Source organism: Myotis yumanensis, unplaced genomic scaffold (assembly GCF_028538775.1).
Source record: "Myotis yumanensis isolate MYYU_CA2020_CCGP unplaced genomic scaffold, mMyoYum1.0.hap1 SCAF_1, whole genome shotgun sequence".
Classification (NCBI taxonomy): domain Eukaryota; kingdom Metazoa; phylum Chordata; class Mammalia; order Chiroptera; family Vespertilionidae; genus Myotis; species Myotis yumanensis.
The window spans coordinates 159,290,935-159,318,326 of NW_027223752.1; the positions used below are offsets into that span (position 1 = coordinate 159,290,935).

At 44.3% G+C, this 27,392-nt stretch overlaps 1 protein-coding gene and 1 pseudogene across 3 annotated transcripts in view; one reads left to right on the forward strand and one right to left on the reverse strand.

Moving 5' to 3' along the window:
• Positions 1-27,392, reverse strand: part of DIP2C (disco interacting protein 2 homolog C) — a 388,615-nt gene that overhangs the window by 263,215 nt on the left and 98,008 nt on the right. The gene's annotated exons all lie outside the window — the stretch shown is intronic.
• Positions 15,846-25,918, forward strand: LOC138998943 (nucleophosmin-like; annotated as a pseudogene).

The window sequence follows — 27,392 nt, forward strand, 5'->3', positions numbered from 1 at the left end:
AAGGGTTTATATAAAAAAACAAAAACAACAAAAAAACAAAAACAAGGAGGAACATGTCCGAGAGGCCACTACACTGGCAGAGATGAAACCCATGTGCTCTCTGGCCCTTTTCAGAAAGTTGCCGGCCCAGCCCCAGCTCCACCCACAGAGCAGCTCCCTACAATAATGTCACTGATTCTTTCAAACGAGCATGCCGAAACAGTCAGGGCTGGGGTAGATGCTTTTGAACACCCGCAACGGAGACACAGGGTCACGCGCTTAGAACAGACTTCATCTTTGTAAAAGCCGAAACAAGGGAAGCAATTCAGATGAGAAGTCATACAATTTGAAATACATAATGAGGTGTGACGGGTGAATAGCTGACTGGCATTCCCGTGTGAAAATAAACTAGCTCAAAGGTCAAGTTCAAAACAACCACCACCCGAGGATGGTGTGGGCTCCCCCAGGGACCAGTTAATCAGCTCTATGATAGACACAAGGTTGAATATTTTGTACTCACTCCTCAAATGTGGGTATCGCTGCAGCATAGTGACTGTCATTTGAGGCTTTAAGAGACTAGGTAAGCCACCGTCTCCAAGTGGCCTGCCCCAAGCCAACAGGAAGGACAGGAGGTGAGCCCACAGGCCTCGCCCTGGGGCCCAGCAGGACTGGGAAGGAGAGAGGATTCCCAGAAAGAACTGGCTAGGTAACCTAGACTTAACGATGTCACCATAGCACAGTCTTCTGCACTGAACATTATGGAGCAATCTGAGCTGTTTCTCCATCACCATTTTCCCATATACATGTCAACAACCTTGGCAGCCAGAAGTCCCAGTGTTTCTGGGATTCAGACCGTCTCTGCATATCCTCTACCTTAACCTATGTTTTCACATCTGATCAACCAGTCCTTGGATTATTCCAGTAGACTCTTAGCTCCCACTGACCACGCACACCACAGGCCAGGGGGTACCAAGTGCCCCTGCGAGGCTGTCCCTCCCATGAACAGAGACCCCGTGCCAGGTAAAGCCCCTCCAGTCTGCACGGCTCCACGGCCAATCCAGCCTGTTGTTGCCACCAATGGCTGGTGCCTTTGCTGAGTTTATGTGCCAGGAAGGGGAGCAGTTACATTCATCATCTCAGTTAATCTTCCTGCTCCTAAGGTGTGTTTATTTATGCCCATTTTGTAGATTTAAAAAAACTGAGTTTTGAAGCAGCTAAGTACACTGTCCAGAGTGACACACACATAAGTCCAGCTGACGCCCTTCTGGCTCCAAAGCCTGGGACCCTCCCCAGCCGTAAGTCCACTGCTCTCCACGCTGAGCCAGTCTTCACGCCAGTCTGAACCACTGCCACTCCCAAACACACCCTGTATCCCTCACAGCCCATGTCTGCAAACGTCACCATCTGTCAGTGCGGATGAAACACCACTTCACGCAGAAGGTTCTCTACACCGAGAAGTGACGCCCTCCCGTCTAACGGTATTCACCCCTTCACCCAGGAGGCGCCCTCCAGCTGCTCAAAGTCTGTGGAGGCTGGGACCTGTCTCTGTAAATTCAACTCCCACCCACCCTCACAAGCTAAGCAACCAACTCATTGTTGACTTAATATCAGCCAAATACTTCCATTCAAAGACAAACGATCACAAGGGATTCAGTAGTGACAAACAATTTAAGTTTCATTATTCGGTTAAAATTATGTTTACTGCATTCTAATAAAGATATATTATTCCCTATTTAGCTTTACTTGATAAAGTCTATTGTTTTTTCAATGCAAAACATTTATGAAAACTCCTGTATGACAAAAGTCCTCACACATCACCTCAGTTTGTCCACAATGGATCTGCATTAGCCTAACAAATACAGAGGACTTTCTCCACCAAGTCAAGAATCTGAAGCTGACCCAGCCGGCCTGGATCAGTGGTAGAGCATCGACCTATGAATCAGGAGGTCACGGTTTGATTCCCAGTCAGGGCACATGCCCAGGTTGAAGGTTTGATCCCCAGAAGGGAGCATGCAGGAGGCAGCCAATCAATGATTCTCTCTCATCATTGATGTTTCTATTTTTATCTCTCTCTCCCTCTCCTTTCCTCTGAAATCAATAAAAACATTTTTTAAAAAATCTACATCCAGCCAATCACTCTGGAGAGTAAGAGAGACATCATTATCCCTCATATTCTCGTGGAAAAACCACTTGACCCAACCATGATGAATATCCTATATAATAAAAGCCTAATATGCAAATTGATTGGTGGAACGACCAGTCACTATGACACGTACTGACCACCAGGGGGCAAACGCTCAACACAGGAGCTGTCTCCAGCCCACAGGCCCTAGGCCAGCCAAGGCAGGTGCCAGTGGGGGCCCCCCCGATCACCCCGCCCATCACCCCACAGATTGGCCCTGATCGCCCGCCAGGCCTAGGGACCCTACCCATGCATGAATTTCGTGCACCAGACCTCTAGTCAGAGAATAAAAAGACCGAAAGGGAGGAGTGCTTTTCTCTCCAGAAGGACATAAAGGACATAACAAATGACAACTGTGACGACAAGAGTCTGTCTAATGGAGCAGATTTATACACGCTGAAAATCCCTCCTCGGCTCCCACTGACAAAGGCGAGAGTATAACCAGGAAGCCTGCCTCCACCTCCCCGAGGCTGTGGTCCCGCAACACCCGCTGAGGGAGCTGGGCACCAAAGGCCTGGTGCGAGTGGAGCCCAGGGCACTGCAGTCATCTGCAGCCATCCGCGCTGGTGGCTCCAACAGAAGAAGCTCCCCACACACACACTCCCTACCTTCCTCCTTTTCTTTGCCTTCCCAATTTCTCTCATCTTCCTCTTTCTCATTGGTCTGGGGTTGGTTCTCAGTCCCAATTAGCCAGCTTATTTTCAGGTTCACTAAGGAATTTTTTTCATTCTACTTGCAATGCAGTAATTATTCTTAAAATTAATATCACTAAGTTCCAGCTCACCTGATGGCCACCTCAGAACCACGTGTGCCCTAGGATTTCCACGTCGCGTATGCATGTCTGCACAGCAGCACGGCCTTGCCCGCTAAGGCTGGTGGTGAGGGAGACACGGGGACACCAGTCATGCATCCCACCACCGGCAAGATGAAGCAGCTTTTGTTTTCACGGAAGATGATTTAAACTAACATTCATTTCAGTTTCACAGCTTACAGTTTTGCTCTTGAACTTGTAAATTGCTTCAGCGCTCTAGTTACAGAAGAGCTATAAGCATTATGGAGCACGCATCTAGTTCCCTGTTTACATCTATAAGCAACATTATCATTAAAATTACTGAAATCAACCCTGAGGCTCTAAGGAAGTAGTTCTCAACCTTCCTAACGCCGTGATCCTTTAATACAGTTCCTCATGTTGTGGTGACCCCCAACCATAACATTATTTTCGTTGCTACTTCATAACTGTAATTTTGCTATTGTTATGAATCGTAATGTAAATATCTGATATGCAGGATGTATTTTCATTGTTACAAATTGAACATAATTAAAGCATAGTGATTAATCACAAAAACAATATGTAATTATATATGTGTTTTCCTATGGTCTTAGGCGACCCCTGTGAAAGGGTCGTTCGACCCCCAAAGGGGTCGCGACCCACAGGTTGAGAACCGCTGCTCTAAGGTTTTCCTTTTCAAAGGAGCCCCTATGAGCTTCCGATCATGGTCACTCCAGTGGCAGTAATGGGGACTCGTGGGCTTTATAGGGAGCGGGACCCCTGACACACCAAGGTTCTAAGGAGGCAAAGGGTGTCAAGGTACCAGCAGCTGCGGCGATTTTGCTAACAGGCCCCAAATACTGCACTCATACTTGTTAACCTTCCTCTCTCTCAACTTCCACAGCACGTCATGCTCTGCCTCTGTGTCCGAGTTACCTACGCCTCCTTCCTTCCACAGAACTCCCTACACTCGGGCAGGACAAGGCAGCCTGTGGGTCCCACTGCAGCCAGCACAGGGCTGGGCGTGGAGTGGGCGCTAGGGAGCGACCACTTCAGGTAGCAACGCGGCCCAGCTTTTACTCTGGGATCAGCTCTTTTCAGAATTCAGCCTCCCAGTGACCATAACGGCTGCTATCACACCTGTGTGAAGCCAGACAACACCTGTAGGTGTAGATCCAGGTGAGCAAACAGCTCCCTGAGGCTCCACAGGTAATCGCCCACACCAAGTAAGGAGCCATGACACAGGTCTCTCAGAGCAAAAGTCCCATCTTCCCGGATTTCCCACAAATACCCCGGGGCATTCCACTCAAATATTGAATAAGGTGGAAATATTAAAATATTTTCAGAGAACAATGTCGTCCAGCCACAAATAAAGGTACCATTTCATTCTACGAGAAATATGCACATAAATTTTAATAGCAGAGAACTCTCGTGTTATCAAATGTGCACATCCTCTCAAAAGTCAAAGCTGCATAACTCACACCCAGGGAAACGGAAAATCGTTCCAGCTCTTAGTAGTCAAATCAGAACCCTGCTCAGGAGTCCATCGTTGCAGACTTTGAGCAACAATGTACTGAAGGAATTGGAATAACTAATAAGAAAACTTTAATATTAATAAGAGGCTAAAACATAATTAAACTTACACAATTCTAGTCTAGATTGGTAGAGCATGCGATCCATCAGTTCATCCACACATGAATGATATGGTATGTTTATGATCAAGTGCTTCAGTCTTGAAGGCATTCAAATACTTTTTTCTGAACTAAGCAAAGTAAATCTATAAGAGACAGACACCGTTAACAGAATTTCCACACATCACAAAAGTCACAACTATAATGCAAGGGATAAAATATTGTATTTTATTCATGAGAACATCTCTCTGATGTTCCTACCAAAGTAACGCTGTGGACCTGCCGGTATCAAAGACTCAAAAGTAACTGGACTCCATTCCTGGAAAACTGGCCCATGCTCTGGATTTTTGAAGTCAGATGCACAGCTGTCCTGATAGACAATTTCCCTCCCTGGAGACACTGCATCCTGTTTTTCATATATCTTGCAGAGGCATATAAGAAAATTTCACAGCAGATAAATTAAAAAGAAGTTTTCTTATACTAAGTCATATAATACATTTTACTCACTACATGGGTCAATAAGTTTAAATCTTTATTCACATCAATAAAGAGAATTATTCCTTTTAGCCGTAAGACATTCTGTTGTACATATGAATATCTTTGACCATAGCTAATAAGCTCATCATTTTACATAAAGATTTGCACAATTCCTAGCACAGATTTTACTAAAATAAACACCACTACTATCTTTCTTCAACTAAATAACCAAGAATAAATAGGAAACTGTATATTGTTTGTTGAAAATAATTATTCTGTTGTTTTATGTGCACATAAATTAAAATGGAAAAATACAGTAGAGTATGCTTTGGGGAGAATCAGATAATGTAACAGTGAAACAAAAACAACTCCTCAGGTGACAGCCTCCCATGACATGTGGCAAACTAAAGTACCCAGTCCCAAACCCAAGCCTGATACAGGGAAACAGGAAAAACAGGCATGGGTACCATGGTGGGCCATCTGAAAGGGCGATAGTCGAAGAAAGAACAGCTGACATTTATTTCATCTTCTTTTTTAAAATTTTTATTGATTTGAGAGAGAGAGAGAAACATCAATATGAGAGAGAAACATGAATCGGTTGCCTAACACATATAGCACGACACTCCAACTAACTGAACCACACAGGCAGGGCTTGTTTGATCTTCTTGATAGGAAAGGCTACACGTATTCTCTTTAAAAGATGCTAATTTAAAAGACAGAATCTGACCCAACATAAATATTATTAAGCTCTATTAACAAACACACACACAAACACGGGCATAACCACAGAGGTGTTTATGCAAGCTCTCAAAAATCACAGAAAGTGGCATACACACCATTGTTTCAAGCACTCAAAACCAGATACATTGCAGTTCCTATGATAACCAAAGGTTTCACGCAAGCAAAGTAGAAGCCTCATTGCTCAATTACCTCTCTCTGCAGCCAACGTTTTACATGTGCAAAGTCTGCCATTAAAACTTACTTGGTTTAATATGATTCTATCTGTCACAGAAAAGACTTATTACATTCAACATGCCAACTGTTTGTTTTCCCCATCATGGCGGGAATGGCTTCTACACACAAGACAAAGGAGAAAGGTTCAAGATGCTAGCTGCTCAGAAGCTAATATTATCTCTCAGTTTGCCTGGCTTATAGAAAAATATCCATTTATGTTAAAACCTATCATCAAAGTGGGTACAAAGAGTACATGACAAGCCCACAGCTAACTGTACTCAACAGTGAAAAGCTGAAAGTTTTCCTTCTAAAATCAGGAACAAGACAAGGTGTCCACTTTCACAAGTTTTACTCAGCAGAGTACTGAAAGCCTAACCATAGCAGTGAGGCATGAAGAGAAATGAAAGGCGTCAAAACTCAAAAGGAAGAAGGAAAACTGTCACTATTTACAGATGATATGATATTAAGTATAGAAAATACTAAAGGTGCCACCAAAAAACTTAGAACTAATAAATTAATTCAGTAAAGTCACAGTATACAAAATCAATATTCAGAAACCAGTTGCTTTTCTATCTATACTTATAATAGGGTAATATGCAAATTGGTCCAGGACACCGTCATGTACTGACTGAACAGCAGGAAGGCAGGGCAGCGAGCTACAAGCAGTGGAGAGCTACAGGAGGATGGGGCAGTGGGCGGAGAGCTACAGGAGGGCAGGGCAGTGAGCTATGTGCAGCAGAGAACTAGGTGTGGCAGTGGGCGGGGTGGCCAGCTGAGGCAAGCAGCAGCGAGCTACTCGCACACGGATTCTTATGCAGGGCCACTAGTATACTAATAATAAACTATCAGAAAGAGAAATTAAGAAAATCCCATTTACAGTTGCATCAAGAAAAATAAAACACCTACCAATAAATTTAACCAAGGAGATAAAAGAACTGTATTTTGAAAACTATAGGACATTGATAGAAGAAATGAAAGAGACAAATTAATGGGAGGGGATTTTGTGCTCATAGATTACAAGAATTAATATTGCTAAAATATCCATACTGCATAAACAAATCTACAGATTCAATGCAATACGTATAAGCATTCTTCCCAGAAGTAGAACAAACAATTCGAAAATTTGTATGGAACCACAAAAGATCCCAAATAGTCAAAGCAATATTGAGAAAGAAGAACAAAGCTGAGGCATCATGCTCACTGATTTCAAACTATACAGTGAAGCTGTATTAATCAAAACAGTATGGTACTGGCATAAAAACAGACTCATTGATCAGTGGAACAGAATACAGAGCTGAAAAATAAACCCACCTATATATGGTCAACTAATTTATGACAAAGGAGCCAAGACTATATAATGGAGAAAGGATAGTCTCCAGTAAATAGTGTTGAGAAAACAAACTGGACAGCCACATTCACAAGAATGAAACTGGTTAACTATCTTACACCATGACAAAAATTAACTCAAAATGAATTGAAGACTTAATTGTAATCCCAATACATTAAGCTCCTCGAAGAAAGTATTGGTGATATGGTCCTTGACATCGAACTTGGCAATGACTTTTTGGATTTGAAACCAAAAGCAGAGGCAACAAAAGCAAAAATAAGAAAGTGAGACTACATCAAACTAAAAATTTTCTGCATAGCCAAAGAAATCATCAAAAAAATGAAAAGGCCCTAAATAGGAGGAAATATTTGCAAATCATTTATCTGATAAGGAGTTAATATCCAAAATCCATAAAAGACTCACACAACTAAAAAGAAAAAAGAAAAAATCCAATAAAAAATGGCAAAGAATCTGAATAGACATTTTTCCAAAGAAGATATAGATAGCCAACATGTACATGAAAAGATGCTCAACATCACTAATCGTCAAGGAAATGCAAAGCAAAACCACAATGAGATATCATCTCACACCTGTTAGAATGGCTATTCTCAAACAGATAAGCAGTACGTGTTGTCGTAGATGTAGAGAAAAGGGAACCCTGTGTGCTGTTGGAGGGAGTGTAAGCTGGTGCAGCCACTCTGAAAAACACATGGAGGTTCTTCAAAAACTTAAAAATAGAACTACCGTAGGGTCCAGCAATCCCACTTCTTGGTATTTCTCCAAAGGAAATAAAATCACTGTGTCGAGGACATATCTACACTCCCATGTTCATTGCAGCATAATTTGCAATAGCTAAGACATGGTAACAAGCTAAGCATCCATCAATGGATGAATAAAGAAAATGTGGTGTATATTCCATCAATGGAATGTTATCCAGCCATAATAAAAAGAATAAATCTTGCCATCTGAAACAACATGGATGGATCTAGAGGGTACTGTGCTAAGTGAAATAAGTGAGACAGAGAAAGACCAATACTGTATGACCTCACTTATATGAGGAATCAAAACAAAATCACCAAACCCATATAGATACAGAGAACAGATTGGTGGCTGCCGGGAGGGGAGGGCGGTGTGTTGAGGGATTGAAACAGGTGAAGGGGTCAAAAGGTACAATCCTCCAGCTATAAAATATATCATCACAGCATGGTGACTATAGTGAACTATTTGCAGATTTGAAAGTTGCTAATAGAGTAAATCTTAAAAGTTCTCATCAAAAGCAAAAATAAATACTCTTTAATTATGAATGGTGATGGATGCTAACTAGGCTTATTATGGTGATCATCTCACAATATATACACATATCAAATCAGTATGTTGTAAACCTAAAACTAATATAATATTGTATGTCAATTACGTATATCTCGATTTTTTAAAAACAGAAATAAGAGTGGACTAAAGGGATTCACTCCAATACTGTAACCTTTTCAACTTTACCTTGAAAAATTGTAGAGCATAATATTATAAACTTTAATTTGTAACTCAGAGAATTACCTATCAGATGACATCTAAGTGTATTCTGAGTGTAGTTTATTAATTACATGTAAAACACTTAATTAGCAAGACCCTTTGTGATGCTTTTATAAAAGAAATAAAATTCTGACTTAAGCGTCATATATTAACTAATGCTTGCAAATACCAAACCACTAACTATAACTGCAGAAATTTTTGGCTGGTCAAGGCAGCTTTGCTTGAAAAAGAGAAGAGAATGATAAATTTTGTGATATATGTTCTTTGCCCCACTCCCCCCACCCCCCCCCACCCCCTAAAAAAAAGAGGCAGTAAGCCAGGGACTAAGACATATAGCTAATTGTGCTTAGAAGCCTTCTAGGGCTAACAGTAGGAGAGAGAGAGAGAGAGAGAGAGAGAGAGAGAGAGAGAGAGAGAGAGAGAGAGATCATGGCAGTTTAAGCAGTGAGCTCCCATGGAGAGAGACCAGGTTTTCCAGTAGCGAAGGGTCTCAGTAGGCCAAAGCTCCTTCCTATGGGCACAAGCACTTATCACAAATGAGAAGACAGCACATGCCTCACAGACCTGAAACCCGAGATGAGAAGGAGGGCCTAGGCTTGAACAGCAAAGGGTCCCCGAGGAATGATGCACACAGGACAGGCCATGGGGTGGTGTGTGCGGGAAAGAGCAGCTGTCACAGCACTGAGTGCATGCACACTTATCATTTCAGACCTGCAAGCACGGCCGCGTGGAGGTGACGCCTTCTCCGGGCTCAGGGGAGGCTTGGGGAGGCCCGCGGGGCGCATCTCCCTCCACCCTGACTACAGAGGCAGGAGTGTGGCACCAGCAGGTCCCCCGTGCAGGGAGAACTCAATTTAGGGCCCCGACTTCTGGTGCCATTTTCAGCACACACAACAGCGAAATGCAGACTTCTCTTACCCATTACTGCTCTACTGCAATAAGAGTCGAGTTAGCATTTTTATCAGCCACGCTTTAGAATTTTAATGATTGTGCGTTTTCCTCAGGTCGAGCATTCCCCTCCTCTAACTCAGCTGGTATTTCTGGAAGAGGGATGTCCTTCCCCACACTGCTCTCAAGCCATGTGCCCTGCTGCCATCGGCTGTGATGACTTAAGAACTCAAGTTTTCGAATACAAAATTAACGGAGATTTTAAAAATTACTATACACGTCTGTTGGCAAAGATTCCACCCAACTGTGCTATTCTATTCCAAATGTGCCAGCACCTCGTTACAGCCCATAAGTGTCTGTGAATGGACTCCCTTCTGACACTTCCATACACGACACAAAGAAGGTAGCTTTTATTCATAACTAGAGGCCTGATGCACAAAATTTGTGCAAAGGGCTCAGTCGGCCCTCGCAACCCTGGCTTCGTCCAGAAGGTTGTCCGGACAGTCGCTCCGCTATTTGGCTGTCCGGTCTAATTTGCATATGACGTTTTTATTATTATAGATAGATTACGGTCGTTAGTCACGACTGTGCTGTAAAGTAAATGCTGATTCACCACAGAATAAGTCACACTTTAGTATTAACTGTATTTCATCATAATTGTCTTTTGACAATTGTTTGTGTGTTGGAAAGTAATGTTAAGGATGGGTTTGGCTGTGACTGTCCACAAATCCCTACCCTCTCTAACCTCAGTTTTTTCATCCACAGTTTCCTCAATAACAAACCTCCCTCACAAGGTTGCGTGAGAATTAAATAAGCTGGCATGAAAATACCCAGCACAACGCCGGCCCCAGTAACTACTGGACAAATGTTCATTTCAGTTCACTCTTTTCTCCCCAGTTGAGCAAAACTAAATACTTATATTGAGACTAATAACCAACAGTTTTGACTAGAATGTCACAAATAGAGACTGACCGCCACATTCCATTTAAGGTATTTAATTCACTAACTGGGGTATACATATATTTTCATTTATTATGATCTTTGTGTTTCTGACATTGCTCAAAATGCTTAAAATTGGCCCTGGCCAGGTGGATCGGTTGGTTGGAGCATCGTCCCATACACCAAAAGGTTTTTGGGTTCAATCCCTGGTCAGGGCCCATATGGGAGGCAACCAATCGGTGTTTCTTTCTCATATCAATGTTTCTCTCTCTCTCTTTCTTCCTCTCTCTCTAAAAAAAAAATCAATAGAAACATATCCTCAGGTGAGAATTAAAAAAAAAAAAGGTTTAAATTTGACCTAATCACACCTGCACCTTGAGTGTGCCTATCAGCAGAAGATAAAAAGCTTACACTTCATAAATGAACAAAATCCAGTATGGATGCACCCTGTGGTATTTATTAATCCTTTGACACAGTAAAATCAACCCATCTTTTGACATATTACTGGCACTTACCAAGGGAATGGCCTCCAGCTGAATGAAGAAATCACGATTTAAAAGACATAAATATAGTTTATCACCAATTCACCAGTGATTAGCAATGACTTTTTTTAAAGGGGAAAAAAAAAAAAAGCATCAGGATTGTAAGCAGGAATTAATAAAGGCAACAGTGAATTTCAAATCAATCCCATTTGCTATGTCCCCATAACAGTCTATACACGTTTTTTACACATTGCCCTGATTGTGGCAAGAGCTTCCCAAATTAATCTTTGTACCTAAGCAGCTAACACCATTCCTGGCACACAGGAAGGACTCCATGATGTCTTTTCAAGGCATAAATGGCCAGATGAAGGGTTGGCAGCCCTATCACTGGCCCAGTAGCTTGTGAAAAATATAAAATAACTTTCGGCCTTCAAGGAACTTAACTCTAACTGGTACAAGATTTCCTTATGTGAAAATTAAATAACCATGACTGATAGAAGTCTAAAAACATGATAAATTCATGGTAAAATAACACGGTGAACTTGGCTGAGACAAAGCAGGAAGATTTTTTTTTTAACTGTTGAAGAGGAAAGAACTGAAAACGTTTCTTTTAAAAGGTTGCAAGCAAACTGTTTCTCTGAAAGTAGAACCTGAAATTTACCTTTGAGACAGCCTGCCCTTTTGTCCTGAAAAACAAAACAACAAAACAGACTATTCTAGCAGCGGTCCATCAAAAGTGAAATTCCCAAATAAATGGCAAACTCAAAGCACTTATTTAAAAATCCAAAACTACAGACAAATACTCTCAGGTTTGAGTCATCCTACCCTCAATCCCCAAATCTGGAGAAGCGCACGAAGTTCTTATTTTCCCTGTTTACGGAAACACTCTCTATTCTTCTTCCATCCTAGACGTCTGTCTGATCCTTCCATAATAGAACTTACGAATCATTTTCAATTTTCACATAGAGGATGCTGTGTTTATCTTGAACTGTTTGTACTGGCAATGTTAGAAGGATTCTGCTACATAGTGACGAAGAACGCACTGTACTCAGTACTCTATGAATAAAGTTAAACAGTAGGAAGATGGATATTTCCTGATTGGTGGTAACTTCCCATTTATTTAGTTCAATGGTAATAAACAGAGGTTGTGATAAGTGAAGGAAAACAAAATAGTTGATATGATGCTAATATACTGTAAAGTTTCTTTTGCTTACACAAGTTACCCAGTCACTATTAAATTTCAGTGTTTTCATCTAGAGAAAAAACGACTTCCTAGCGCGATTATGATGATTAAATGAACGCACACAATGCCAGTGAAATGATTGGTTCCTTTACTGTCAGAAAGGTGCAACAACTTGCCAAAGTTCATGTATTACATAGCAAAGAACAACCATTTTCACCCTATTCTCTGTTCATGCAAGACAGATGGTACTGCACTAGAGCCTGCTAGAGCCCTATTCCTGGTACCACATGACATACACACATAATTCATATAGTGTATATGTCTAGTATGCATACATATATAGTGTATAAACAGTGCCCACACATATATGCATTCATAGTGCATGCACATACATAGTGTCCATACACATATACACACATATAGTTCATATATACATATGTTCATGTAGTGCATATGCATATCATATGCATACATATAGCATATATACATATATTATATATATACCTATAGTGTAGATAAGTATCATCTCTATCTATATAATAAAAGCCTAAGCGACCATTACAGTGGAATGACCAGAACAACCAGTTGCTATGATGTTCACTGACCACCAGGGGGCAGACACTCAACACAGGAGCTGTCCCCTGGTGGCCAGTGTGCTCCCACAGGGGGAGCGTCGCTCAGCCAGAAGCTGGGCTCACATGGCTGGTAAGCGCAGCAGTGGTGGCGGGAGCTTCTACCGCCTCCGAAGCAGCGCTAAGGAGCAGTGAGCTGAGCAGTAAGGAGCAGCAAGCAGGCAGGTGGTAAGGAGTGAGGGGTCCTCGACTGCAAGAGGGATGTACAACTGCGAGAGGGCCCAGGCCAGGCTGAGGGATCCCCCCTCCCCCACCCCAGTGCAGAAACTTCTAGTCCTATATAATAAAAGGCTAATGTGCAAATTGTCCCCATGGGCAGGAGTTCTACTGACTGGGAGTTAGATGTGCACTGACCACCAGAGGGTGGCATGGAACATGGCGGGGAAGGGAGGCCCTGGCCAGCAGCGGCAGCAGGCAGCCGACATCCACTAGGAACCCTACCTGTGCACGAATTTCATGCATTGGGCCTCTAGTACATATATAATAGACATGCACATATACAGTGTAAACACATATAAGCACAGTTACACACATATAATGTATGTATGGTGTATATACAAACAATGTACATGTGGTATAAATACAAACATATGTACAATGTACATACAATAGTGTACATACATCGAGACCCTGAAAGGGCCCTGAATACTACCAACCTTTAACACACCTTAGGCCTGCTGCTAGTTCTCCATGAATTTTTTTTCAAACTAGAACTCAGACAGGATTTTTAAAAACGAATTCCGATGAATACAGCTAGTGACACCAACACAGTGAAAACGGTGCAACCCGCTCCTTGGAGGTCTGTCTTGACAGAAGTTCAGCTCTTTCCTCCTGCAGGATGTGCATGCAGGCTGATCAGCAATGAGGTCAGTGTTCTTTTGAAAAATCAGAAAAGAAACTTGTCCTCATGTTTTGGCCTTTGAGACAAAGCCTCTTATTTAACAAAGTAACTAATGAACTTCTTGAGTCACATTATTCTTAACTTCCTGGAGAAACAGACAAACGTCCTAGGAAGAGACACAGTGTAGCCATTCTGGCCACAACCCAATGCCACTATGGAATGTACCTGCCACCCGGCCACTCACCAAATATGACCTTTCAGATACAATATTTGCGCCTCTCTACTTAATGTTTTTTCTTTTATTGAAATAAGCTAATAAAGAGATAAATGGCCCATGCGTTTATATATTTTTTTAAACTAAAGCATAACTTTCTAAATGAAAGACTGCTATATGTCAACAGTATACTATAAATACAATAGTCACTAAAACAGTGGCCATTGTAGAAAAAAAATAAAGGCATGAACTCTTCTCCAAATAAATAAAAACTAGCTTCTGGGAATACAAAAAACCAAGGAAACTTACCTAAGGAAGACTGTTCATGAACTGTTAATCAAAACTGTATTTCAAAAATGTACTTTCAGATTTTTAAAAAAGATTTCTTAATTGCAATACTTAGATACCCATGGGTAAAAAACAACAACAGAACGTACACATATGGTATAAACACAAACCTGTACAATGAAAATACAGCTATCTGGAAGAATCACACAAAACAATTTTAATGTCTTTTTGATAAAGTTAAATAAAACTATATCATTTAAGTAGCGGCCTCCTCTGTTCTTTATTTGAAGCCGTGAATGGAATGAACACCGGGAGGGAGTAAGTGAACCAACAGTGAGGCCATGTAGACAGGCTGTGCGCAGTGAGCAGTGGCTGAGGCTGTGGTACTGAGCTCTGGGTCAGCTCTGCCCCCAGCCCTCCCCCAACCCCCTCCCCCCACTGCAGGAGAGATGGAACCTGTCTTCAGAAGCCCTCATCCTGCCCCCTGCCCTATTCAGTCCTCTCCAATTCAGCTCCTCCCAGTGCAGCCTAAGCCCAACATCTCATAACAGGCACTTGGCTATTAGAGTGCCCCTGGTTACCTGAGAACCTGGGGGGAGGGGCGGGGGTGCAGACTTGATTTTCTGAGGAGATAGAAACGAGCCAACAAATCCCAGCCCAGCACCCGAGAGGCGGCATCCCAGGAGGAAATCTGAGGAAGACTCCCTGTCCGGGTAACTCTCTTTGGAACTGCTCCCATGCAAACAAATACAGACAATTCTCTTTGTAAAAACCCACAGTTCAATCGCTACAAACACAGAAGGAAACCTGGTGACTTGGGATGGGGGGCAAACCAACAGGTACAGAATTTATATCAGGAAGAACAGTGTTTCCAAACCAAGTCTTCGGTCCACCTGGCCATGAACGCTTCTGCCCTTAGACTCAGACTAGGACACACGTTTCACCTGTTCTTGCGTTTAATAAAATGGAGCCAAACACTGTAATGACGCAGAAGAGCTCTGAGAAAAGCCTTTTTAGGTGCTCAGAACTTCCGTAGAAAGAAGAAGAAATCATTGTATATAGGAGTTCCTACAATGTAGCTGCAAAGCAAGTTTCCATTTCTAGATAAGAACACTTCTGATGTGCATCACAGCTACCATCTTCAGAAAAAGTATGGCTTTTCTTTGTAAACAAAACAATACGGATTTAAGATCGTCTTGCCACATATTTTTAAAAAGGCACGCACAATGTTTTATCAGTCATCATAATATTCTCACAGACATCACCACAGGCAGCCTGTAGATGTATTAGATCTTGTGATTTACAAAACTGTCTGTGTGACCACTTTTACCCCCACAAACATGACACGCACAGCAATGCGTGGCATTTCCTCCGAAGGTACACTGCCATGTAAGTGTTGGAAGAAGTGCCATTGCTGCTGGTGCGGTTCCGTCCCGCGCGTCCTTACCGCGGCCGTACCGCAGCACAGAAGCCCTTTATCTCCGTCCGCCTTCTCTCTCACCTAAGTGCACGCTACCCCGACCCCCACCCCCATGGAAGAGTCTGTGGACGTGGGCATGAGCCCTCTGAGGCCCCAGAACGACCTTTTCGGGTGTGAACTAAAGGCCGGCCGACAAAGATGATCACTTGAACGTGGATAGTGATGAAAATGAGCACCAACTGTCTTCACAGACGGCCAGTGTAGGGGCTGGTGCCAAGGATGAACTGCACGTTGCTGAAGCAGAGGCAACGAATTAGGAAAGCAGCCCAATTAAAGGAACACTGGCAACTCTGAAAACGTCTGTACAGCAACAGTTTCCCTTGGCGGCTTTGAAAGCACACCACCTGTGGTCTTAGGGTGGGCGTGCGGTTCAGGGCCTGGGCAGAGCAGTGGGCAGCGCTTAGTAGCTGTGGAGGAAGAAGCGGAGTCAGAAGATGAAGAGGAGAAGGGGGGTGACACTCCTGAGTGTGTCTGGGAAGCGTTCTGCAGGCGGTAGCCGGGCTCCACAGAAGAAGGGAAACCTTGCTGACGAAGATGATGAGGAGGACAAGGATGATGATGATGATAAAGATGAAGATGGTGAAGAAGATGACGAGGAAGCTGAAGAAAAAGCTCCAGTAAAGAAATCCATAAGACATACTCCAGCCAAAAATGCACAAAAATCGAACTAGAATGTTGAAGACTCAAAACCATCAACACCAAGATCAAAAGGTCAAGAATCCTTAAAAAAAAAAAAAAAAAAAAAATCTCCTAAGACATGGGAAGGACCTCATTCTTTAGAAGACATTAAAGCAAAAATGCAAGCAAGTATAGAAAAGGTTCTGGGTGGTTTCAGTAGATTTCCTTTCCTTGTGCAGTGATGAGTCAAGTCCATTGGAAAAATAAAATTTTAGAACCAGAAAATAAAAGAAGTGCCATTGTATGAACAGTGTATCCTTTACTCCTGAAAAACGAAGTGCGTGCAGAGCAAACCCTTTCTCCACAAACCTTTCACACCCTTGTGGAGGCTGTTCACACACCCAGCGATGACACGAAGGGCCACACAGATTCGTTAGGAACACCTGGAGCCCAAGGCGCGGAGTACAAATGTATGCACCTCATGCTCTGGGGAGAAGGTCAGTGTTTACAGCAAGAGACTTGAAAATCTGCACACTTTCCTGGCCAGTAATTATTCTCTCATTTTTATCATAAAGGCATCTTTGACAATATAGAGGGAACGCCTATTTTATTACACGTCGTTTACATCAGCAGGATGTTCACTGCGGTTTGGGGAAGTGTTGTTATGTATGTGACCGTGGAGAGGTGGGCAAGAAAAAACCATGTCCTTCCATGAACGATGTGTGAGACTTTAACGTCAGAGAAAGGAGGGAACTTCAGGAAATTATTTAATACTTTTTTTAAATACAATGAGTGCTCTCATATTTTTTATTACAAGCGATCAAATCACTCCTCTGGAATGTAAGCACAAGCATTAGCTTAGATACCAAGCGAGGCAGCTTGCTCTCCACAGCGTCTGCATCGGCACGGTCGCTTGCGTGGCAGCCCTCGCTCTCCGTAGTACTTACAGGTTATCAATCTGGGAATAGATTCAGGAAACATTTGGGTGGGATGAATGATTGCTTAGGACCTACACAGACGATAAAAGACCATTATTCTACACATGGGCTCATTACCAAACGTTTACACTAGGATTCTTTTAAACAGCAAACCCCCTAGCGCGTTTTGCATCCTCAGGCTTCAGTATATACACCGTGCTGTAAGCAGTTCGAAAAGGAACAGCTGGAAGGGGGAGGCTGCACTGCAGGCAGCAAGCAGACACAGGCTGGAAGGCCCGCGCCCCCTCAGCGGGGCTGCCTGGTCCTGGACACACTTGTTCATCTCTCGCTAAGCCTCACCTTCCGCAAGAGTCACATGGGGACAGCACTGCCTACTCCACTGCTTTCTCTCAGGGTTAAAGGTATGCAAATGCTTACCTCTCAATTAATGGAAGGAGTTTCTATTACTATTGTCATCATGCTTGTAATTCATAGAGAAGCATCTAATGCAAAAACATACTATATGCACAATAGGAAGGTTAAAAAGCCAAATTCCATCCTATTTATCATCCAAATGGAATAAAAAAATCACTGACAATGTTGTCATGGACCAAAAACGGAAATCTCAAGGGCCCATGTTGATGGCCGCAGCCAGATGCTCCTTCCAGAGAACACGTGTAACTTCCTGATATGACCCATAAAGTAAGACACGGCAGCCAGAGCACAGGCCCTGGGTTGGTTGCTGTCCTCATTTGTGACCTTGTCAAACCGCCAGCCTCGGCCTGGGTGACGCTGAAGAGCAGTGGTTCTCAACCTTCCTAATGCCGCGACCATTTAATACAATTCCTCATGTTATGGTGACCCCCAACCATAAAATTATTTTCTTTGCTACTTCATAACTGTAATTTTGCTACTGTTACGAATCGTAATGTAAATATCTGATATGCAGGATGTATTTTCATGGTTACAAATTGAACATAATTAAAGCATAGTGATTAATCACAAAAACAATATGTAATCATATATGTGTTTTCCGATGGTCTTAGGCGACCCCTGTCAAAGGGTCGTTCGACCCCCAAAGGGTCACAACCCACAGGTTGAGAACCACTGCTGAAGAGCATAAGCAGAGCAGCAGTGGCCCGCTCCACGCACTAGCTTCCCCTGGACGTGGCTTTTAATTCCTCCTTTTCACCACACACCCATGTAACTATCAGCAACAACAACAAATCTAATATTCAGACAGGAAAAGGGAAAAGTGCATGAACCTCACCCTCCTCCACAGGCGATTCTCTCCTAAAGCAACAGGAAACATATAATAGCCTTTAAAACAACAGCCACCACCGTTTCACGCGCCCTTTTGAAATGTTTGTGCTCATCAGGAAAGTCTCCCCTGGGCATGTGTTTGAGGAATTCGGTGGACGGATTCCCCATCACTTCCTGCACCCTGACCCTGGCTCAGTCTCACCGTTTCTAGGGAGATGAGTCTGGAACTCTATTCAGGGACGGGTTCTCTCTTCACAACACAAAACAGGTGCCCCTCCTAAATCCAAAACACAGGTCTGTGTTTAAGTTTCCCACTGATTTTGTGAAAGTAAACAAACGTACTATTCTGTGCTATTGGGCACTTCACCGACCTCTTGCCACAGTAGCCAGCTCCCCATAAGCTGCAGGCTCAGAGTGGATGGCAAAGCCCACACAGTGCCCCTTCACTGTCCACCAAATCCACCCTGGAGGAGCCGGCTGAGTGGCCTGAGGGCTTGCAGAAGCCTCAGATGGCAAAGAGACAAGTATAAAAGGACATGTTCCCTTGAAGAGAAACTCAATTCCTGATTTCCCTTATTAAAAAAAAAATGTCAGGACTAGAATATAAAAGGATGTTCAGGAAAACAGCAGGTCAGGGAAGAAACCCTTCTGCCCTGGCTTCAGACTCCAGCACCTCTCAACCTGCTTTCCTCCCCAGGCTCCGGGGACGCGGCTGCCCGCGTGTGTGGAGCAAGAGCGTGTGCACCAACAGGAAGCTGGTGGAGGCCCTTCCTGGGCTCTGTGTCTCGGAGCCTTCCAGAGATGGAAAATGGGGAGAGGAGATGACCCGCCTGGAGCTCAGCATCCACTGACCAGCCGGCTAGACACGCGCCACTGCTGGTCAGAGAGGAGCCGCCTGGGGAGTAGCCATCCAGTGGCCATCCTGCGAGACAGCCGGGCACCAGCAACTACTGCCTCCACGGGCCTGGCTCTTTGTGAGTCTCTCTGTAGGATGCAGACAGGTCTTATTCCAGCCTGCAGGTCTGCAGTGACGGCTGGGAGCTCTGATTCTAGATTTTTTCAAAATCGAGAATACCTCAAACCATCAAGAAGCCAGGATGGCAGGGGCAGGACGAGTGCCAGAGACAGGCTGAGTGAGGGACGAAAGCTGTCACCTGGCCCTGCAGACAAGGTGCCAAGGTGCCTGGTCAGAGAGCCATCATGGGCAGTCACATGTGTGTGTTTCAGAAGATATCTAGGGGGCTCCTGCACACACATGCATGCACACATATGTACACATCCCAGACCACACACCACACATGCACACCCTCATATGTACACATCCCAGACCACGCTGTACATATGCACACCTTCTTATATACACATCCCAGACCACACACCGCAACACACAAAAACCACTTGCCTTGCCCGACTGGTGTGGCTCAGTGGTTGAATGTCAACCCATGAACTAGGACAGTGATGGCGAACCTATGACACGCATGACAGAGGTGACACACGAACTCATTTTTTTGGTTGATTTTTCTTTGTTAAATGGCATTTAAATATATAAAATAAATATCAAAAATATAAATCTTACTGACTTTTAAAAAATATATATATATAAATCTTTGTTTTACTATGGTTGCAAATATCAAAAAAGTTCTATATGTGACACGGCACCAGAGTTAAGTTAGGGTTTTTCAAAATGCTGACACGCCAAGCTCAAAAGGTTCGCCATCACTGTACTAGGAGGTCACGGTTCGATTTCCAGTCAGGGCACAGGCCCAGTTGTGGGCTCGATCCCCAGTGAGGGGCATGCAGGAGGCAGCCAATCAATGATTCTCTCATCATTGATGTTTCCATCTCTCTCTGCCTCTCCCTTCCTCTCTGAAATCAATAAAAGATTAAAAAACAACAACAATGCTCCCCTAGTCTATCTCCACCTGAATCAGCTCATGACTGACCTCCATCTGGAAGGCCCTTCACAACACTGCCTGTCCCCAACACACCTGGGTCTGGGAACACAAGGTCAGTGACGACATGCCCTGCCACCTTGGAACCAGAAAGACATGCCCACTGGGCACTGACCTCGGGGGGAAGGGCAGCAGGGGCTCGAGGGGCTGAGCAGACCAGTCATCCCTCACGTCCAGCTCCCCGGGGAAAAGGAGGGAGAGACAGCACCGAGGGCCCCAGGGCAGGGTTCCCTGTTAGTCTCACACAGCCCAGGCTCACAGGCCCCACGCCGGCTCCCTGCTGGTCTCCCTGTGTGAAATTCACCACGGGTCCTCAGAATGGGCCTGCATCCCGCTCTCTCCCTTAAAACGCTGCCTCTCCAATGGGAAAAGGAAAAATCAATCGGGAAGGAAATCAAATAAAGGTCATAAAACACAGCCATCAATTTAAACATTAAAATTTAATAACACACTTTAAATTGAAGACGAGTTAAGTGACATTTCCAAACCTTAAAAGCAGGCAGCCTCTGGTGGGAGAGGGTGCCCTACAGAAAGGCCATTTCCGTAACTGCCCAAGTCGGTCAGTGGCCAAAATCTCCACGTGGCCGGAGGAGGTCTGGACCGAACGCTTCCCTGTCAGCCGTCCCTGTCCCCAAGCGGCTGGTTAACATGTAAGGAGGAGGGAGGACAGATGCCACCCAGCCTCCAGCCTGGACACAGGAGAAGTAAGGCCCCAGGCTGTCCTCACCCACACCCAGCAACACAGCCCAGCCAATGGCAACCGGAACTCAGTGGTGCTTCCCAAAGGAAGACGGGTGGTGAGCTCGCCTGCCCCACCGGCAGTGACACCTGCTGCTGCCAAGGGAGAAGGAGGGACAGAAATGTCTCCTCTTGCTCACAGGATAATCACAGGACGGCTCGTCTCCATCCACTCTGATTTCTCTCACGCGCGAAACAGTAGGAATTGGAAACTACAGCTGCCGAAACAGGATCCCGGCACAATTTACCTGCTACGGGGGGGGGGTGGGGGGGGGGCGGGGGGGGCGGGGGGCGCGGGGGGGCGGGTTGTCCTTAAAAGGAAGGCTCGGATTCCGAGGGCCGGATCCAACAACTCAGTCCATCGCCACACACACACACACGCACGAATATTATTCAGCCACGAAAAAGAAAGAAACCCTGTCACTTGTGACAACAAGGATGGACCAACCTTGAGGATATTATAATACGTGAAATACGTCAGACAGAGAACGGCAAATATTTTATGTTCTCACTTATATGTAGAATCTAAAAAAGCTAAGCTCACAAAAATAGAGTAGAGGTGCCTCCAGCAACCACTGGTCTGTCCTCCATCCCTAAGGCTCTGTCGTTTCCAGAATGTCCCATAAGCGGAATGTTATGGAATGGCATGTTTGAGACTGGCTTCTTTTATTCAGCATAATGCCTTTGAGGGGCATCTAAGCGGCCGTGAATATCAGTAATTCGTTTGTTTTTACTGCTGAGCAATATTCCATGGTATGGGTGTACCACCATTTGCTCATTTATTCACCTGTTTTGGGCAACTTTGACTAGAGCTGCTGCAAACGTTGAATACAGATTTCTGCTAAGCATCAGCAGCTCGCACTTCTCCAGAGCTAATACCAAGAGCCCGGCTGCCGAGTCAAATGCTAAGCGTGTGTTGACTTTAAGAAACTGCCAAGCGATTCCCAGAGTGGCTGCTGGTTTCTGATTTCCCACCAGTGATGTATGAGAGTTCCAGTTGCTCCCATCCTCGCCAGCACGTGGTATCGTCGGTGTTTTTTATGTCAACCATTCTAATCGATGTTAAAAGCATCTCATCATGATTGTAACTTGCATTTCTGGAGGACTGGTCGTGTTGAATATTTCATGTACTTATTTGCCATCCTTATATCCTTTTCAATAAAGTGTATGTTCAAATATTTTGCCCACTTTTAAATTAGATTGTTTCCTTAGTATTGGATTTTGGGGTTGGATGGATGGATAGATAGATAGATAGATAGAATTGATAGACAGATATTTCAGAATCGATGGATCAATCAATCGATCACTTGATACATTGATAGATTGCAGATACAATTCTTTCCTAGGAGATGTGGTTCATAATTATTTTTCCCAGGGTGTATTTTGTATCTGCATTTTCCTTAACAGTGCCTCTTGCAAAGCAGACATTTTTAATTCAGATGAACTCCACTTATTCTTTTCTTTTATGAATCGAGGTGTCATATCTAAGAACAGTTTGCCTAACTTCATGTCCAGAAGAGTTTCTCCTACGTTTTCCTCTAGAATTTTAATAGTTTTACGTTTTACACTTACTACACAACCCAGTGAGAGTTAACTTTCATATAAGGCGGTTTTCCTTTTTTGCACATGGACGCACAATCCTTCCAGCGCTTTTTGTTGAAAAAACTATCCATTTTCCACTGAATTGCTTTTCGCCTCGTCAACAATCGATGGCCGTATTTGTGTGGACCTATTTCTGGACTCTCTCTTCTGTCTATTGATCCATGTTCTATCCTGAGCAGAGTATCATTTACTACTTACTTTAGTAAATTCTCTTTGTGGGAAAAAGAATTCCATCTGGAAGCAAAAGCAAACTAGTAATGCTCTATATGATACTACGCTTCTTGGGAGGAGGTGTGAGCAGCACAGTCCTAAAGCAGAGAAACGCCGTAACGGCTCCGGGGCAAATGCGCCCGTAACACCTGACACGTTTAGGGGGGAAGCAGCACATTTCGAGCGAGTTTCCAAAGCAAACTCCAACAATGTGACAACAGAACCAAATGCCCAAAGAACTACTGAAAACCGCTGAATCAAAATTATAACATACACTATCCTCAGATTAAGAGAGTTGGACTAACACTAACTAAACGATAAATACTTTGAAGGTGCAATTCAACCAAAAGTCTTGTATGTATGCATTTAAGCATAACCAATGGGCACAGACACTATGGGGTGAGGGCATGTGCTGGGGGGTGGCAGTGGCCGGGAGAGGTCAATGGGAGGAAAAAGAAGACATATGTAATTCTTTAACAATAAAGAATTAAAAACAAAAACAAAAGAAGTGACTGAGTGAGAGTGGTTTCCCTACTGGGAATGAGCCTGGTGAGCTATCCTGAGGATGACTTCATAAGCCACACTGAGAGACACTGAACTGGACGCCGGGAGGTGGCCCAGGGCCTGCCACATGAAGCCTTCACCCCAGATGGCCTCTCGATTCCATCAACAAGAAAACTCTAATGTTGGGACAAGAACAAAAAAAGGTACTTAATTGGGGTGTACATGAAACTAGCACACGGTACAAAAAAGGGTCCGAAACAATACATTGCCTCAAGCAGGATAAACTGCGGCTCAAAATACAAGATTCTTAGAAGCACACAGCCTGCAAAGGCTGGAGTTGTTAATGCCCACACTGATCTTCCCTTGATGGTGACCCCCAGGTGACCAAAGGCCCCGCAGCTCCTTTTAACCAAGGCCGTCCAGAAGAGCTTTGATGCTGACTCTGCGACATAGGGTGCATCGAACAATACACTTGCCAGCTTTGATTCACTCACATTTAGATTAAACAACAGAACTCGCCCTGACCGACCAAGAGGAGAGTTTGCTACCGTCGTGAAACAAACACAGAGGCAGAAAGAGCTCCTTGTCTATTCCTATTGCAAAATTCAGCCCTTCTGAGTTAGACGGGTCATCTTCCACGTCCTTGCCTGCAGGGTACTAGAAATCAGATTAAAAACAGAAGGAGCCTGGAAATTCTACTAACAGATGAGAATAAAACCTGGCAGCCTTTATGAGAGAGAAAACAGTCCCACCTTAAGACAGGAATATAGAGGCACACCAACACGCACCAACTAACACTATCATCCCGCACCATTTTATGACGGCGAGATAGAGAGACTTTAGCAGGCTAACCTGCTGACCACTCTGAGCAAAACCCGTAGGGCGTGGCCACATTTTGGTAACAATCATACCAGAATGTACAGATTCAGAGTGGCAGCCCTTTTAAAAGGATCACCAGAGCCGAACCAGTTTGGCTCAGTGGATAGAGCGTCGGCCTGCGGACTCAAGGGTCCCAGGTTCGATTCCGGTCAAGGGCATGTACCTTGGTTGCGGGCACATCCCCACTGGGGGGCGTGCAGGAGGCAGCTGGTTGATCTCTCTCATCGATGTTTCTAACTCTCTATCCCTCTCCCTTCTTCTCTGTAAAAAATCAATAAAATATATGTTTTAAAAAGATTTCTATGATGTTATCATATATTTAAAAAAAAAAAAAAAAAAAAAGAACCACCAGAGAAAATCATTCATTCCTCCCAATGAGCTCATGGCACGGCACCCACCATTTCTGGAAATGTTCCTTATGCAACCTTTTCCTTCCTGCTCAAGTGGCCTAAATAAAACTCATAAAATTCTCTGAGCTGGGAAAGACTTCAGATATCTCCTTATTTAACCATAAATCTTTACAGCTCAGGTCCAAATAACATGGTTCCCAAACCAATGGTCTTTTCATAGGTTGTGTACCTTGTGTCCAATATGACACATCTTCATTGTATAAAGAATTAACTTTGCAGATAGTTGAGAGACAGACAGAACTATTTCTGGTGCAATCAACATTGGGTATGGATACAAAGATTGTGCCTGGCTTTTCACGTGTGGTTGATAGACTGGCCAAAGGGATGACAACCTCATGAAACTCAAGAATATCTGACCCCTATAAGAGGATGGACTTAAAATGGAGGAAAGCACCTGGCTGGTGTTGCTCAGTGGTTGAGTGTCGACCTATAAACCAGGAGGTCATGTTTAGATGCCTGGGTTGCCGGCTTGATCCCCAGTTGGGTGCATGTAGGAGGCAGCTGATCAATGATTCTCTCATTGATGTTTCTCTCTCTCTTTCCCCCTCTCCCTTCCTCTCTGAAATCAATAAAACTAAATTTTTTTAAATGGAGAAAAGCTTCAGTGTCACAGAAGGGACAGGACTTGGTCAGCACTGCTCCTCCTTCTCAGAGCTGGTGCCCAGAGCTGGTGACCACCTTTGAGCCAGCAGGGGCTCCTCACTTCCCTGGATCCTGGAGGAGGAGGAGGTGGTGGAAAACAAGCCATCTTTCCCCTCCTCCTGCTCAACCTTGTCTGGACAGAGCAATCTTCCAGAAACTCCCCATTCCCAGCCCTCGGCAGTTCCATTCCAGGGGCTCAGGGACCAGAACTGGACCCCGCTTTCTGCCCTGCAGTCCAGCCCACCCCTGTTCATCCTCGAGCACCCGAGGAAAGTCAGATTCTACGGTCACAACGTCCAGGCAGACCCCGAGGAGCTCGAAGGAAACAGCCTCGGGACCTTCTCGATCTGCCAGGACCATCGACCTTCTTCGTTCTTCACTGTGCGTTAATGACGCCTTAGTCACAGAATCCCTCCCCGGTGCTGCCAAAGGGATCCACAGAGGCAGTCTAAGAATGGTGAGGCTGGAGCTGAACAACTGTGACGGACGGTCAACACCGCAGCATGGATTCCATGCATTTCGTCACGAAAACCAAAATCATTAGCTTCGTTAATCACGGCGACACAGGCACCGTCCCATGAGTGTATCATTTGCAAGCGAACCTCTCACACCCACCGCTGAACCTTTTAACACTGGTTTCATGGCTGTGATTTTTTTCTCCACAGAACCACCAGACACCCGTTTTTCAGGACATACAACACTCAAACCATTTTAAAAAGCAAAAAACACGATCACTTTGTACAGAAGCTGCCACATCCACGTTGATTTGAGCCTTGCACATAAAGTCAGGCTGGTGACTAAATAAAAATTCCCTTTCAGCTATTTACCTTATAAATTAGATAAAAGCACTAAGCCCGTGAAATAGAAACATGAGAAGTATCAAGGCAAAAGAATTCAAGTATAAATTCTAGGGTTTAAGAAAACACAACTACAGGACCCTGCATGTTCCTCGCCACCCTCCCCCACCATTTCAGGACGTCGAGACGAGGAAACCGGGACCTTTGTCAGAAACCCACTCAGTGTTTAGTAAGCCCTCCCTGCGCTGGGGCCTTGAGTGAAAGGTCACCAAGGCATTCCACAGGAAGCCTCTGAGGTGGATCTGCATCAACGTGTCAGTGTGAAACCACGTCCCACAAACGGCGAGTCTTCCCATGCAATACATTTCCACATTTCACTGAAGAACTATGTGCCCATCTTAAAGTAGAGATGGAAAATGATATTCAAATATAACGTCACACTTGAAGTTATATACACAGTGGTCATATAAGAAGAAGAAGAAACATTCATAGCCATATATTTAGGGTTATTAATAAAATGCTGTTTCTTTCTGTTCTAAATGTGTAACTTCAAATTCTCATATTTCTGTATAACTTACTGAATTGGCAGAAAGATTAACAAAATATATTACAAATTTAAGATCTGAGGAGCATTTGGATGACTTTAGGTTCTATATTTGTGGGTATCCGAATACAAGAAAACGGTTCTATGTATTTTATTACTAACACATGTCTTTCTGTATGGCCATAATCAGATTTCAATGGCAGATAAGGTTATCATATTACACTAGAGGCCTGATGCATGAAATTCGTGCATGGGTAGGGTCCCTAGGCCTGGCCGGCGATCAGGGCCGCTCTGTGGGGTGACTGGTGGAGTGAGTGTGGGGACCCCCACTGGCACCGCCTTGGCCAACCTGGTGCCACCCATTTGCTGGCCCCGCCCCCTGCTGCCAATGGTTGCCTCCCTCTGCGGGGCAACCAGTGGGGCAATTGGGGGGCCCCCGCTGGCACCCACCTTGGCTGGCCTGGGACCTGCGGGCTGGAGGATCTCCTGCGTTGAGCATCTGCCCCCTTGGTGGTCAGTGCGT